Consider the following 18,616-nt stretch of genomic DNA (forward strand, 5'->3'; position numbering starts at 1 on the left):
AATTTAAGGATTTTAAGGAGCAACCCTTTGTGACAAATTGCCTTAAATCTGTTGTCACGGCGATTAAACATTTGATGCGCAATTACTATCTTGAAATCATAAATTGTTTTTTTGTTTGTTATTTTGTCGAGACGAATAACGACAGTAGTAGTTTTGGGAAATTTCATATCAGCATCTCTATTAAAGTGGAAATCACGATGGCCCAGTATGGGTATGGTGCTCGCTCACGAAATTGAGGTGGGAGTGGGGGGTAGGTGACCGAATGGTTAGTGCGCGCGCGTTGTATCGTAAGGTCTGTCATTGAGTCAACTGGTGTGGTTTCGATTCCCCGGTTGTACTGGACAAGGAATAGGGTCATCTGTCCAACCTCGAGGGTTTTATCCGCGAATTATTGAAATAAATTTGAACCATATGTTTGTGTCGAGTGAAAGTTAAACTCTCTAGACCGATATTTTTTTTTCAGAGATATGGGTGGGGGGGGGGGTGATGGCCGAATGGTTAGCACGTGCGTGCTGTATCATAAGGCCTGTCATTGAGTCAACTGGCGTGGTTTCGATTCCCCGGTTGTACTGGACAATGAATCGGGTCATCTGTCCAACCTCGTGGGTTTTATCCGCGAATTATTGAAATAAATTTGAACCATATGTTTGTGTCGAGTGAATGTTAAACTCTCTCACTCTCTCTCTCTCTCTCTCTCTCTCTCCATCATTCAATCTGCCGCTAACAGATAAAATCAGTCATGACATGATGTCAAACATATCAGATTATTATCAGGAACAACCTAATGGATATTACTGTTCAGCAGACAAAACATCCCACAGGGGGGTGGGGGGGGGCAACACATATGTCTTATCAGAATCAACGTATCTCTACGCCGAGACTACTTTACGTCAAGGCATATCCTGCCAGAAATCCGAGATTAGAATTGATATGGTAACTATCTCGAGGCGCCATGTTTAATGGTTTGAAACATGCACGTGCTGAATTACATCTGTTATGGTGTTTACAAACGCAACAAATGTTAATCCGCTGTTCAATCATTAAAATAACAATATTATTCTCGATTACCAGGTGTCTTATTGGCGCCGCTACGTCACGTGGGAGTATTCTTAAAATACAATTCATCAATTAAAATAACACGATCATTCTCGATTACCAGGAGAGTGTAATCTTAAAATACATTTCCACACTGATCAACAATGAATATTCCCTAGGCCTCTACAATCACTGATAACGATGACATCGATGCGACTTAATGAGCCACAAATATTAACTTATTTTCCTCCGACAAATTAATTTCTAAAACATATTTTTTATGTATTTGAAAAATAAATAAAGACGTTTGATCTATTTGTAGGTAAAAATTATTTCCTATTTAGTGTAAATGGGTATTAAAATGAGTAAAAGGCACCATTCTGCCTGAACCAGTAACGTCTTATGTAAGCAATGCACGCGCCATTGAGCCAATGATTGACACCGCGTTATACGACGTCACGTGTTGAATGCAGTCATCTTTTATAAAGATATTTGAAGACTTTCGTAATACTCTGTGAAACAGATTGATACATTTCATCAATTAAAATAACACGATCATTCTCGATTACCAGGTGTCTTATTGGCTCCACTACGTCACGTGGGAGTATTGTTAAAATACATTTCAAGCCGCTTATTGTCTTTATAGTGATATTGATTCCCCTTCAAGCAACAATATTGTGAAAGTTCAATCTCTGAAAAAGGAATATCGGTCTAGAATTAATGGTTCTATTCTATTCAGGATTTACAAAGATATGACAGATTGACAATTTCGCAACTTTCGGCCTCCTCTGCAGTTGTTATTTATAAACCAACGCCGTCTATAGGCATCTTTTTAATCCGATTAAATCCAAGTCGAGAGATTATCTATCGTTAATATTCTTTTTCTTAAACATACATTATGCAAGAGCTAAATCTGCCTACTGCAGGTCTTTCTTTAAGCCTGACATGTTATCTAAATTATTAATTAGACATTAATTAACTTCTACCCTGCGAAGTTTATTGGATTAGGTTCCGATTTGCTGATGACTTCCATTCATAATTTAATCATGAAATGGATAATCGAGACTATGTTTTTATCCTACCTACTTTAGTAATGATGATCGAGGCTAGGCGGAAAATTCAATCGCTAAAATCTCGGTTCATAGTGGATCAATTTGACTGAAATTTTCAGCAAGCTCCCTTTCCATTATCTAGTTTTTAACTATTATAATGAAAAAGCCAGAATTTAATCTAATTTATTATGTAAGATTTAGATGAAGAGATAGCCATGCTTGCTATAATAGTTCAAAAATAGATAATGTAAAATGAATATACTGAAAATATCATTCAAATTGCGAGCGAAGTTATTAGCCTTTGAAGGTTTGACAAAATGTGTGCATTAATTACAACCACCGTACTGGTTGTTTGAAGCTAAGCCTCGCTTCTCCATTTTTTTAGCTTAAATCAAAATATGGCTGAATCGTTTTAATCTAATTAATATCGGAGATATCCGATGGCATCAAGAATTGATTATGGTCTTGGTAAATTAATTAATGTCTACTTAATAATTTATAACATTTCAGGCCTAAAGAAAGACGTGCAATAGGCATATAGGTTTAATTAAATGTTAAATAATCCATTTTTGTAATATTTGTAGCGTAGATAAAGTTATTAACAGTTAGATATTTGTACAAAAACTGCACAATCAGGATCGCTGAATATAAGTCTTGGAATATATATGATACAGTATGTTTTATTTATTTTTTTAAAACTATTTAAAAATCTATAAAAACGACATAGTACATAGTATACATTTTATTCACAGTGTGTAACATCATATCTTAGAATCACATTAAAACTTCAAAACAATAATTATACAAAAACTTTGATTTATTATTGAAAGCTATGGTATATTTTTATAATTCATTTAGTAGAACAAACAGAAATACAAAGAAACTAAAAGCATAAAAACAAAACACAAAGATAGCTAGAGGTATGAAAGGAAGGAGGGGATACATTATATGGCTCAAAACACAAAGATAGCTAGAGGTATGAAAGGAAGAAAGGGATACATTATATGGCTACAAACCAGAATCTGAGTTACTAAAATTAGATGGAGTTTGAAATCTATTCCTTTTTAAAGTAAAGAGAGAGAGAGAGAGAGAGAGAGAGAGAGAGAGAGAGGTTTAACGTCTACTCAACACAGACTAAGTCATTTCGGGACTAACATATGGTTTAATTTTATTTCCATCAATCGCTTGCGCGTAGGGGTCTTGAGCAGTGGGAGGAAGCAGGATGACCCGGAGAAAACCCACGAGGTTGGAAGGCAACCCAACTCCTTGTCATGTACAACCGGGGATACGAAACCACGCGAGTTGACTCAATGACAGGCCTCATGATACAGCACACACGTGCTAATCATTCGACCATCCAACCCCCCTTTTAAAGTAAAAGATATATTTTCAATTAAAGAAATAGAGATATGTTTAATACGAATGAAGGATGTTTTGCTTTCTGAATCCGTTAGATAGATTAGCAGGTGCGTGCTATAAGTATATCGACTATAGAGTATATGTAATTAATATCATGTTATTACTTTTATCTCGAACTTATCTAGTTCTATAAATAGCAATACTCTATAAATAGTATCATTAATAAACCACACTGCTACAAGTGGGGTATGTATGGTAGCTGGTTAGTGACACGGTCGTCACAAACGGATCAGCAGTAAATATTCGCCTGTCTGCTACTATCATTGATAGGAATGACGCCGGGGCGAGTTAATTAGCTCCCATTATTAACCTTTTCTCTATTGCCAATTAAATTCCAAAACAATTTTTAAAATTATTCAGAAAAAAAGGTGTTGAAAGCATATCTGAATAAATAATATTTCCTGTTTAGTTTAAATAGATACATAAAATAAGTAAAGGGCACCAATTCTTTCCTAACCAGTTACTACGTTATATGTAAACAACGCACGTGTTATCGCATATTCCTGAAGTAATGGCCCGAGAAATCCCTCTCTGCCCATTGCTGGATTGACTTCTGATACTTGAGCTTTTGCGGTAGTGTGTCTATTCTCCCCGTTCAATCAAATCTATTCCAAGTACAGCAACATAACAGTCCTTCGTTTAAGGTATTAAAAACGGTGAAGGTATTGTTCGTCTCCAAACAGTATTATTTACATTGTATCCGTATTGATAGCCTCGGACGATTTTAGTAGAGAACACTAAGTGTACTTCAAGAATTTTGAGAAGTGTTAATTCCGCGTCCATTTAATAAAATTGAAGAGGTTTATTTTGTCTGTGTTTATAACAGATGTAAAACGAAGTAAAACCGCATTACAAATTAGTATACTAAATATTGGATATGGCGGCCATTCAGGGCAGAGGTCTATTCTCGTAGTAGATAGTCCTCTGTGTGCAGAATGGGATGTGGTGAAGCACTCGGAAAACCTCGGCAGATTCCGTTACTACACATCTAGCCTCGGCTGTAGGCCCTGTAAGGGATATGTACCTACGCATATACAATTGCGATGCGGCACCGGTTTACTTATTAGGAAAACGTGACGCTTTTAAAAGGAAGTTATCAAAATTGCGTCGTCCGAAGCGTGTGTAGAATTTTTAGTGCAAAGTTGTCCTTGTTTGAAGAAAATCGGGTAAACGTGAAAGAAAAACAGCTTCAGACTTTGAAATATTTGTATGATAAAACATTCTTCAAAGGCGTTGATATGGGCAACGCAGTTGGTAATCCGGTAACTTGAAAGTAGTTCCAATGGCGGACTTCATCATACAACCGAGGCTAGATGTAGGGTACTTGAATCTGCTGAGGTTTGCCGAGAGAGACAATCCAGTTCAGCTATATTGGCCCGAATAGGCTTCCGTAGTATATACAAATGTATTAAAGGTGACAGCCCGAGGGTAGATTATTGTCTAGGTATGCCACTATATACTAAATATAGAATTTATAGATATAAATAAATACAGTAACAGTCGGAGGGTCCTGGGGATATCTAAAAACACATGTTGATAAATTCCTAACATGTCTGGGGAGGGTGGTTTGTTTTTTTAAAATGAGGTAGTTAAAAGGTTTTATTTTGTAAACTCCCAGATGTCAGCCATGTCTGTGTTCTAATCTTTGGTCTTGCTACTGTTTGTAGTCACGTTTTGTTTAGAATTCCAACAGGACTGTTTGGGGTGGATTTATTTGAATTCTTTTAGACACAAATGCCTTAAACTCCCAAGAGCCACGGTGGCTCAGTGAGTAAGACGTTGGATCGCTAACATGGATGTACAGTGTCCGATCCCGTTGTTGATTGAGAATGTTCATCGGGATGTCCCGTCGTGGTTTACCCTTGTCAGTGTTGCAGGACAGAGGTTTCTTACCACTCACTGCAAGCGAGTTATTGAAATAAAATTGAACGATATGTTAGTCCCGAAGTGACCTAGTTTGTGTCGAATGGAATCTCTCTCTCTCTCTCTCTCTCTCTCTCTCTCTCTCTCTCTCTCTCTCTCCCCACCTAATTCAATCCGTATTATGTGTAAATAATATGAGATATTCGATTCTATTTGTGTTTTCATGTTGAACTTATTAATTACCTTTATTATATTTAATAATAATAATACTTCACACCTCTCTCATAAATATCATGTATTTTACATGTTTATTAATAATATACTACTCGATCTTTCATTTTATAGACATATACATGTTTATTAATAATATCAACTCGTGCTACCCCCCACCCCTCCCCCAGTTCTAATATAATAAATATAATACAATATCCAGGCCTGTCTATATATTATACATCATGCATGTATTATGTTTATTAATACTAATTCTACTCGAGATCTACGTCATGCATGTTATAAAATGTTTATTAATAATATCAACTCGTGCTACCCCCCCCCCCCCTTCTAATATAATAACTAGTTGTTCATGTATTCTTATAAACATATTAATTAAATGTTATTCCCTCCCCTATTTAATATTAACATGGGGATCACGTGGCTAAGTGGGTAAGACGCTAGCTCGCTAGCCTGGAGGTCGGGTGTTCGATCCCTGCATTGGCCGAGAAAGTTCATCCAGATTTTCCGGCGTGGTTCTCCCTTGATGCAGGACGGAGGGGCTGACAAGGAAAGCTGTCTAGTCCTTCGGATGGGACGAAAAACCGAGGTCCCGTGTACACATTGGCGTGCACGTAAAAGATCCCTTGGCAGTTGGAATTCGATATAAGAGTAGGCCGTAGTGCCGCTGTCCGGGCAAAATTTCCCTCATAGCACACTGTATGGCGTATGCCCGTCTTCATTAGCCCAGTTTAGGAGCAGAACAGTAGGACGTTAAACCCCATTTCATTTCATTTCATTTCATTTCATTTCATTTCATTTAATATTAACATCTTATATGTCTATGTTTCTTCACAATAGAACCACAAAAGTGGCGGATCGGGGTTTTGCAGGTTTGCAGGCTGATAAATATATGAATTAAACGCCAAAATGGCGAACCATGAATTTGGGGATAGCAGGGAATCAGGGGAGGGGTTATCTACCAGGTGTGGAAACTAATAGTTGGTATTGCAGCAGAAACGGATCATAGATGAATTTAAACTTACATAAAGAAATCTTCAACGATTTATGGGCTATGTTCCAGAAAGAAAGGCGGACAGGAAGGACGTAGAGACGGACTGGGTGGGGTGGGGCATTTAAATATATTTTTAATATAAAAAATCTACACATACAAATATGTTGAACGAAAACAAAAATGGGTACGTAAGGACGGACGGGCGGACGGGCGGAAACATTTCAATATGCCTCCCTTAACTTCGGATCGGGACAATACAGTCGGGGCGGAGGGCGGACGGGCGGAAATATATCAATATCCCTGCCCTAACTGCGTTCGGCGCGGGATAAAACAGTTAGTGGGAAGGGCGAACGGGTGGAAAATATTTCAATACCTGGGCCCTAATTTCGTTCGGATCGGGATAGAACACTCGGGATGGAAGGACGGACAGGCACAAAATATAGCAATATCCCTGCCCTCAGCTTGAGATAAAACATCGAGGGTGGGAAAGACGGACAGGCGGACAGGCGGAACACATTTCAATATCCTTGCCCTAAACTTTGTTCGGGGCGGAATAAAACAGTTGGCTGGGCAGGATGGACTCGTGGGATAAAACAATCAAATCGGAAGAATGGGAGAGAGAGATGGGGTTTATCGTCCACTCGACACAAACTAGGTCATTTTTTGACTAACACATGGTTCAATTTTATTTCAATAATTTGCTTGCGCGTAGGGGTCTTTACCAGTGGGAGGAAACCGGTGGACCCGGAGAAAACCCACGAGGTTGGACAGGCGACGCCGTGTCACGTACAACCGGGGAATCGAAACCCCGCCAGTTGACTCAGTGACAGACCTTATGATACAGAGCGCACGTGCTAACCATTCGGCTATCCAACCCCACCTCGGAAGGATGGACTCGTGGGATAAAACAAAACAAAAAAAAAACACGCATAAACACCGAGAACCTTTAAAATTAATATATCTGTGGTACTCTAGCATTGTGAGTCTACAATAAAAGTCATAAATTACATTATCATAAAGCCCAGTGTAGGTAGGTGTTAAGCATTATTATAAACACATAAATAGCACTTATATATACTATAAACTTATTTATTTATTAGTTTTACACTAATCCTTAAAGATACCCAATAAACCCCTCTTTATTATATTAACACTGATACGATAAGTTATTTATACATATTATTCAGGGTTTCCGTTTAAAGTGGATGGCTTTAGATCATTAGGTCTGTCATTGCGTCAAGTGGCGAGGCTTCGATACCTGCAGTTTGTACGAGACAAGGAGTAGGATCGCCTGTCCAACCTCGCGGGTTTCCTCCGGGTCCTCCGGTGCCCTCGCACCGGGATTGAGTGACTGAATGATCTACCGCGTGTTCTTTAGATCATAAGGTCTCTCATTGCATCAAGTGGCGAGGCTTCGATTCCCAGTTTGTGCGAGACAAGGAGTAGGATCGCCTGTCTAACCACAAGGGTTTTCTCCGGATTCCCCGGTCTCCTCGCACCGGGGTTGGATGGCCGAATGATCTACCGCGAGTGGTTTAGAGCATAAGGTTTCAATACCCAGTTTGTTCGAGACAAGGAGTATGATCGCCTGTCCAACCTCGTGGGTTTTTCTCCGGGTCCCCCGATGTCCTCGCACTAAAGACTCCTACGCACAAGCGAATTATTGAAATATCATTGGACCATATGTCCCATAATAAACTAATTTTTGTAAAGTTACCCCCCCTCCATCCTCCGATCTCGCTTTGTCCCTGGACACTTCGTGTCAACGAAGGTTGTTTTGGTGGCCAACTAATTTAAGAATTCGAAATTAGAAAAAAATGTGAAATGAAATGAAATGAAATGGGTTAAACGTTCTACTGGGCTAATGAAGACGGGCACACGCCATATAGTACGCTATGAGGGAAATTTTGCCCGGGCAGCGGTACTATGGCCTACTCTAACGTGCACACCAATGTATATACGGGATCTCGGTTTTTCGTTCCACCCGAACGACTAGACAGCTGTCCTTGTCAGGCCCCCGCCCTGCACCACTGACAAAGGGAAACCACGTATATGAGAAATGTATTTGTTTCTATGGGCGATGTTATCCTTTATAAACTAATCAGAACAGTAGGACGTTAAACCCATTTCATTTCATTTATAAACTAATAGCAGTACTACTACTTTAAACCAGGGCTAATTTTTAAAATCTTTCACTAATTCTTGTCAAACAACATGGCCTCATAACTCTTACAAATGAAGATTACGTTTCAAATAAATTTACTTCTTTAATCTCTCTTTAAGCCATTTTAACACACCGGTTATTTTATGAGGTTCGCTTGATTATTTATAAAGAGAGAGTGAGAGAGAGAGAGAGAGGGGGAGAGGGAGAGAGAGAGAGAGAGAGAGAGGTAACGTCTACTCGACACAAACTAGGCGACCCTACTCCTTGTCACGTACAACCGGGGATTCGAAACCACGCCAGTTGACTCAATGACAGGCCTTATCATAGAGTGCGCACGTGCTAACCATTCGGCCATCCAACCACCCTCTATTATTTATATTTAAGGGGGTCACGTGGCTAAGTGGGTAAGACGCTGGCTCGCTAGTCTGGAGGTCGGGTGTTCGATCCCTGCATTGGCCGAGAAAGTTCATCCAGATTTTCCGGCGTGGTTCCCACTTGTCAGTGATGCAGAACGGAGGGCCTGACAAGGGCAGCTGTCTAGTCCTTCGGATGAGACGAAAAACCGAGGTCCCGTGTATATATTAGAATACACGTAAAAGATCCCCTGGCAGTTGGAATTCGATATAAGAATATAAGAATAGGCGATAGTGTCACTGTCCGGGCAAAATTTCCCTCATAGCACACTGTATGGCTTATGCCATTGCCCAGTATAGGAGCAGAATAGTAAGACGTTGAAGCCCAATTCATTTCATTTCATTTATTTATATTTAAACATACACACGGAAGACATAAATTTAATATCTTTAAAAACTTAAAACCTGATAAGTTCTTATTTAGATATTTTGACATGATAAATTATCATGTTTACACCCAACTCGTCGAATTTAAATTAAATTTCGTTTCAGATGTGATATTAAAAAGCACTTCAAATAGCTCCTTAATCCACATGCGTTAACACCTTTTTTTTACGAAGTTATTTGTAGAAGCTCGTGGATATTATCTATAAGACCACCACGATGCAGTGTTTACATAAATATCATAAATTTTCTTTTCATTTTATCTTATTTGTACAATTAGTTTGCAATTGCGTTTCGTTTATTTTTACGAGGTTTACATAAAATTGTCAAGGAAGTATTGCGTGGAAATAAAACGAAAAGAAATTGATATGTGATTTTAATCTCTTAAAATAATCAATTTAACAATTTTTTTTTTCTATGTTTTCTTCACAATAGTACCATTCAAGTGGCAGACACAAACTATGCACAGGTTCCGGTTGATAAAAGATTGTTTAAAGGGACAATATGGAAGATTAGATAAATAACTGACAGTTCTCGCTATAATAGTTAAAAACTAGATAAGGTAAATAGAATATGCTGAAAATTTCAGTCAAATTGCCCCACTCTGAATTTTAGGAGCCGGTACAATTAAAAAACAACGTCTCGATTATCCATGTTTACGTATAATTATTTTTCAAAAAATGTATTCCAATCCCTATCGAGAGTTGATTATGGTCTGGATAAGTTAACCTTTACTCTCGCATGTGGCTTTTTAAACTCTTTATTTACCTGAAGGGGGGGGGGGGCGGCGCTGTCATTGATTATTAGGCCGGTTGGTGCAGAAATGTAGGACGTTAAACCCCATGTTATTTACATTTATATACATGTATAACTGTCTGTGTAAATGGAATGAAATGAAATGAAATGGGGTTTAACGTCCTACTGTTCTGCTCCTATACTGGGCTAATGAAGACGGGCATACGCCATACAGTGTGCTATGAGGGGAATTTTTCCCGGGCAGCGGCACTATCGCCTACTCTTATATCAAATTCCAACTGCCAAGGGATCTTTTACGTGAATTCTAATGTATACACGGGACCTCGGTTTTTCGTCTCATCCGAAGGACTAGACAGCTATCCTTGTCAGGCCCTCCGTTCTGCACCACTGACAAGGGGAAACCACGTCGGAAAATCGGGATGAACTTTCTCGGCCAATGAAGGGATCGAACACCCGAAAAAGGTGTTCAACTGTTTTTATTGTCGAGTTTGGTGCAGAAAAGTAACAGTTTTATTAAACTATTTTTCATTTTTTGTTTTTGAAATGTAAGTGTAGTTGAACTCAATCTGGTTAAAATCTATATTTCGTTTCGTTTTTTATGCTTTCGATGGCCTACACTACGTGAAGCCAGTGTTGTGAAGATAAGTAAAACGAAATTTTGAACTATAAGAAACGAAACGAAATAGGGTCTGTGTTTTAATCAGATTGGGTTGAACTTAGGTTTAAGTGTTTATAACCCTAGAGGTTAAAAACAGATTATAAATACAGTAATCTGAAATGGTTTTATGATTTATTAATGCTTGAAATAGAATAAAAACAACAACAACAACAAAAACATATAAAATGGGGTATAACACATGCGCCATGCAGTGTGTTAGGAATAAAATGTTGCCGAGACAGTGGCATTTTGGCATGCTCTGTTTCGAATTCAAACTGCCCAGACTAACAAATAAACGATAGAGCTCGAACTTTTCGTCCCATCAGAGCAACTAGACGCTATTCATGTGCAGGTCGTCAATCATGCATCACTAACAAGGAAAAATCAGGCTGAGAAATCCCAAGGAATTGTCTCATTCAACACCGGGATCGAACCCAGGACCTCTTGATTAGCGTCTTACTCGCTGAGCTACCACGGCTACGAAACAAAATAAAATCGGGTTTAACGTCCTACTGTTTTGCTCCGACTGGGCTAATGAAGATGGATATACTCTATACAGTGTGCTATGGAGGTAATTTTGCTCGGTTTTTCGTACCATCCGAACGACTAGCGCCACTGAAAAGTCGCTGAATCCCAATGAACTTTCTCGGCCAACACCGGGAGCGAAGCCGCGACCTCCAGACTAGCGAGCCAGCGTCTTACTCACTGAGCCTCCACGGCTACGAATCAACACAACAACAGAAAGTAATACATATGGTATAAATAGGTACATCGTGTTTTTATGACTCATCAATGTTTAAAGGGACAATAACACTCTTGCTGGCTTGACAGCTCCAGAAAATAAAAAAATAGCCTTATTCTAAATACTAGATGTGTTAGTGTCCTACCTGTTGTGTAAATTATTCATTACATCCTGTTTTACTTGTCCAAAGGGTTCAAAAATATTTTTAAATCCAAGTCACATTTGAAAAGCTTTACGTCAGGCTTTTCAAATCATTTAGTTGAATTTTTCCAATTTTTTAAATAAGGTGTGTTAAGATGAAATTTATATCACCAATTAATTGGAATATTGTAAAATAGTACAATTTGTTGACCAGAATAAAGATTGGGACATATTATTCAGTTACAACAAGAGTGGTATTGAGCCTTTAAAATAAAATATAAACAAATGTTTTGAATGAAATACCGTGTAAACACAGCAACCACCAGTAGACAGACACGTGATAGTTACACTCCCCTGTGGGTTGATTCAGTATTGTTGGAATCAGACCAGTTAATTTGATTACCAAACATCCTTTAAATACTTCTAATCAAGACACCGGATGCCAGGTGTAAATATTTCTATTAGATCGTGATTTTCATAGTTTACCATCGATACATGTCAGGGGAAACACCCTTTATTTTCTACTTTCATTTATTTGATAAGTTTCCAGTTTGACGACAAGATAAAAACAGGGTCTCGCCTGTCACTAATTTCTTAACCGTTTTAATTAAAATGTCAGACACCTGTCTCTATCACATGAATTACAAAAGCAAGATTCGCTTGTGTCTCTGAAACACAAATCGGACGATTTTATTTATTTGGGAAAATAAACACAACACCTTGGTCATTTTGAGACTAACATGTGGTTACTTTTATTTCTGTGTTTATGTGTGCAATTCGGGGTATAGTAGAATTTTGCCCCGACAGTGGCGTCTTCTCATAATCTTCTTCGATGGGTTCTATAACGTGCACGCCAATATGTACACGTTTGGAGCTCAGTTTATCGCCCTTACGTACTATCCGTACTTGACCAAGTTTTATAATTTGTTCTTCGGATAAATCAGAGACATTACTTAAACATGCATTATGCAAGAGCAAAATCTGCTTATTACAAGTCTTTCTTTAGGCCTGAAATGTTATCTAAATTATCAATTAGACATTAATTAACTTATCCAGACCATAATAAACTCTCGATGTCAAGGCTAGCCTTCGATGTTGGCTGGATTAGATTCCTATATGCCGCTAACGGCCGTTGATCATTAAATCAGAAAAAATGGATAATCGAGACTATGCTGTTTATATTAATGATTTTAGTAATGATGACCGAGACTATGCAAAAATTTCACCCGCTTCTTTCTCGGCTCATAGTGGATCAATTTGACAGAAAGTTTCAGCAAATGACCTTTACACTATCTAGTTTTTAACTATTATAGCGAGAACTGCCATCTCTTTATCTTATCTCCCATAAGTATTTATTTGTGATTTCTAGTCAAGTAAACAGATACTAGAAGGATATTAGCAATGATGGGGTTTAACGGAAAGTAAATGGGGTTTAACGTCCTACTTTTCTGCACCGACTGGGATAATGAAGACGGGCATACACCATACAGTGTGCTATGAGGGAAGTGTTAACCGCCTACTCTTATATCGAATTCTAACTGCCAAATATTCTTTAACGTGCACGCCATTATGTACACGCGACGTCGGTGTTTCGTCCCTCCCGAACGACTATACGTTGTCCCTTGCCGGAATCTCTGGCCTACATCGCCAGAAATTTCCGATGAACTTTTTCGGCCAACACCGGGATCGAATACGGGACCTGTAGGACAACGAGCGAACGTCTTACTCACTGAGACACCGCAGATAATCTTTATTCGCTTGATTATTTATAAAGAGAGAGATAGAGAGAGAGAGAGAGAGAGAGAGAGAGAGGGAGAGAGAGAGAGAGAGAGGGGGGGTAACGTCTACTCGACACAAACTAGGCGACCCTACTCCTTGTCACGTACAACCGGGGATTCGAAACCACGCCAGTTGACTCAATGACAGGCCTTATCATAGAGCGCGCACGTGCTAACCATTCGGCCATCCAACCACTCTCTATTATTTATATTTAAGGGGGTCACGTGGATAAGTGGGTAAGACGCTGGCTCGCTAGTCTGGAGGTCGGGTGTTCGATCCCTGCATTGGCCGAGAAAGTTCATCCAGATTTTCCGGCGTGGTTCCCCCTTGTCAGTGATGCAGAACGGAGGTCCTGACAAGGACAGCTGTCTAGTCCTTCGGATGAGACGAAAAACCGAGGTCCCAGGTATATATTAGAATGCACGTAAAAGATCCCCTGGCAGTTGGAATTCCATATAAGAATATAAGAATAGGCGATAGCGTCACTGTCCGGGCAAAATTTCCCTCATAGCACACTGTCTGGCTTATGCCATAGCCCAGTACAGGAGCAGAACAGTAAGACGTTGAAGCCCATTTCATTTCATTTCATTTATTTATATTTAAACATACACACGGAAGACATAAATTTAATATCTTTAAAAACTTAAAACCTGATAAGTTCTTATTTTGATATTTTGACATGATAAATTATCATGTTTACACCCAACTCGTCAAATTTAAATTAAATTTTGTTTCAGATGTGATATTAAAAAGCACTTCAAATAGCTCCTTAATCCACATGCGTTAACACCTTTTTTTTTACGAAGTTATTTGTAGAAGCTCGTGGATATTATTGATAAGACCACCACGATGCAGTGTTTACATAAATATCATAAATTTTCTTTTCATTTTATCTTATTTGTACAATTAGTTTGCAATTGCGTTTCGTTTATTTTTACGAGGTTTACATAAAATTGTCAAGGAAGTATTGCGTGGAAATAAAACGAAAAGAAATTGATATGTGATTTTAATCTCTTAAAATAATCAATTCAACAATTTTTTTTCTATGTTTTCTTCACAATAGTACCATTCAAGTGGCAGACACAAATTATGCACAGGTTCCGGTTGATAAAAGATTGTTTAAAGGGACAATATGGAAGATTAGATAAATAACTGACAGTTCTCGCTATAATAGTTAAAAAATAGATAAGGTAAATAGAATATGCTGAAAATTTCAGTCAAATTGCCCCACTCTGAATTTTAGGAGCCGGTACAATTAAAAAACAACGTCTCGATTATCCATGTTTACGTATAATTATTTTTCAAATGTATTCCAATCCCTATCGAGAGTTGATTATGGTCTGGATAAGTTAACCTTTACTCTCGCATGTGGCTTTTTAAACTCTTTATTTACCTGAGGGGGGGGGGGCGGCGCTGTCATTGATTATTAGGCCGGTTGGTGCAGAAAAGTAGAACGTTAAACCCCATGTTATTTACATTTATATACATGTATAACTGTCTGTGTAAATGGAATGAAATGAAATGAAATGGGGTTTAACGTCCTACTGTTCTGCTCCTATACTGGGCTAATGAAGACGGGCATACGCCATACAGTGTGCTATGAAGGGAATTTTTCCCGGGCAGCGGCACTATCGCCTACTCTTATATCGAATTCCAACTGCCAAGGGATCTTTTACGTGAATTCTAATGTATACACGGGACCTCGGTTTTTCGTCTCATCCGAAGGACTAGACAGCTATCCTTGTCAGGCCCTCCGTTCTGCACCACTGACAAGGGGAAAACCACGTCGGAAAATCGGGATGAACTTTCTCGGCCAATGAAGGGATCGAACACCCGAAAAAGGTGTTCAACTGTTTTTATTGTCGAGTTTGGTGCAGAAAAGTAACAGTTTTATTAAACTATTTTTCATTTTTTTGTTTTTGAAATGCAAGTGTAGTTGAACTCAATCTGGTTAAAATCTATATTTCGTTTCGTTTTTTATGCTTTCGATGGCCTACACTACGTGAAGCCAGTGTTGTGAAGATAAGTAAAACGAAATTTTGAACTATAAGAAACGAAACGAAATAGGGTCTGTGTTTTAATCAGATTGGGTTGAACTTAGGTTTAAGTGTTTATAACCCTAGAGGTTAAAAACAGATTATAAATACAGTAATCTGAAATGGTTTTATGATTTATTAATGCTTGAAATAGAATAAAAACAACAACAACAACAAAAACATATAAAATGGAGTATAACACATGCGCCATGCAGTGTGTTAGGAATAAAATGTTGCCGAGACAGTGGCATTTTGGCATGCTCTGTTTCGAATTCAAACTGCCCAGACTAACAAATAAACGATAGAGCTCGAACTTTTCGCTATTCATGTGCAGGTCGTCAATCATGCATCACTAACAAGGAAAAATCAGGCTGAGAAATCCCAAGGAATTGTCTCATTCAACACCGGGATCGAACCCGGAACCTCCTGATTAGCGTCTTACTCGCTGAGCTACCACGGCTACGAAACAAAATAAAATCGGGTTTAACGTCCTACTGTTTTGCTCCGACTGGGCTAATGAAGATGGATATACTCTATACAGTGTGCTATGAAGGTAATTTTGCTCGGTTTTTCGTACCATCCGAACGACTAGCGCCACTGAAAAGTCGCTGAATCCCAATGAACTTTCTCGGCCAACACCGGGAGCGAAGCCTCGACCTCCAGACTAGAGAGCCAGCGTCTTACTCACCGAGCCTCCACGGCTACGAATCAACACAACAACAGAAAGTAATACATATGGTATAAATAGGTACATCGTGTTTTTATGACTCATCAATGTTTAAAGGGACAATAACACTCTTGCTGGCTTGACAGCTCCAGAAAAAAAAAAAGCCTTATTCTAAATACTAGATGTGTTAGTGTCCTACCTGTTGTGTAAATTATTCATTACATCCTTTTTTACTTGTCCAAAGGGTTCAAAAATATTTTTAAATCCAATTCACATTTGAAAAGCTTTACGTCAGGCTTTTCAAATCATTTAGTTGAATTTTTCCAATTTTTTAAATAAGGTGTGTTAAGATGAAATTTATATCACCAATTAATTGGAATATTGTAAAATAGTACAATTTGTTGACCAGAATAAAGATTGGGACATATTATTCAGTTACAACAAGAGTGGTATTGAGACTTTAAAATAAAATATAAACAAATGTTTTGAATGAAATACCGTGTAAACACAGCAACCACCAGTAGACAGACACGTGATAGTTACACTCCCCTGTGGGTTGATTCAGTATTGTTGGAATCAGACCAGTTAATTTGATTACCAAACATCCTTTAAATACTTCTAATCAAGACACCGGATGCCAGGTGTAAATATTTCTATTAGATCGTGATTTTCATAGTTTACCATCGATACATGTCAGGGGAAACACCCTTTATTTTCTACTTTCATTTATTTGATAAAGTTTCCAGTTTGACGACAAGATAAAAACAGGGTCTCGCCTGTCACTAATTTCTTAACCGTTTTAATTAAAATGTCAGACACCTGTCTCTATCACATGAATTACAAAAGCAAGATTCGCTTGTGTCTCTGAAACACAAATCGGACGATTTTATTTATTTGGGAAAATAAACACAACACCTTGGTCATTTTGAGACTAACATGTGGTTACTTTTATTTCTGTGTTTATGTGTGCAATTCGGGGTATAGTAGAATTTTGCCCCGACAGTGGCGTCTTCTCATAATCTTCTTCGATGGGGTCTATAACGTGCACGCCAATATGTACACGTTTGGAGCTCAGTTTATCGCCCTTACGTACTATCCGTACTTGACCAAGTTTTATAATTTGTTCTTCGGATAAATCAGAGACATTACTTAAACATGCATTATGCAAGAGCAAAATCTGCTTATTACAAGTCTTTCTTTAGGCCTGAAATGTTATCTAAATTATCAATTAGACATTAATTAACTTATCCAGACCATAATAAACTCTCGATGTCAAGGCTAGCCTTCGATGTTGGCTGGATTAGATTCCTATATGCCGCTAACGGCCGTTGATCATTAAATCAGAAAAAATGGATAATCGAGACGATGCTGTTTATATTAATGATTTTAGTAATGATGACCGAGACTATGCAAAAATTTCACCCGCTTCTTTCTCGGCTCATAGTGGATCAATTTGACTGAAATTTTCAGCAAATGACCTTTACACTATCTAGTTTTTAACTATTATAGCGAGAACTGCCATCTCTTTATCTTATCTCCCATAATGTATCTTTAAGTATTTATTTGTGAGTTCTAGGCAAATAAACAGATACTAGAAGCATATTAGCAATGATGGGGTTTAACGGAAAGTAAATGGGGTTTAACGTCCTACTTTTCTGCACCGACTGGGATAATGAAGACGGGCATACACCATACAGTGTGCTATGAGGGAAGTGTTAACCGCCTACTCTTATATCGAATTCTAACTGCCAAATATTCTTTAACGTGCACGCCATTATGTACCCGCAACGTCGGTGTTTCGTCCCTCCCGAACGACTATACGTTGTCCCTTGCCGGAACCTCTGGCCTACATCGCCAGAAATTTCCGATGAACTTTTTCGGCCAACACCGGGATCGAATACGGGACCTGTAGGTCAACGAGCGAACGTCTTACTCACTGAGACACCGCAGATAATCTTTATTTGGGATACAATTGCTTTTTATCTGCGCTTTTCACCAAGAACAATAACTCTTCTGTTGTTGACATATTGGTAATGATGTCTTCGTCAGTTTTGTTGTCAATATTTGGAAGTTGTAACCTTTGTTATAATAAGTCTTGTATTTTTTTAAGAATTTAGAATTGTGTATTTGAAAATGAAATCTATGCTACTATACTAAGATAATTTATACTGTTTTCTGGAGTCCTTGGGATTGTTCAATGTTCCAGAAAATTGGTAATAATCTCTAAATCGCTAAATTGACAAATTTAGATTTCTTTAAATCCAATAAACTAGTCTTAAATA

This window comes from Patella vulgata, chromosome 5 (genome assembly GCF_932274485.2).
Source record: "Patella vulgata chromosome 5, xgPatVulg1.2, whole genome shotgun sequence".
Lineage (NCBI taxonomy): Eukaryota > Metazoa > Mollusca > Gastropoda > Patellidae > Patella > Patella vulgata.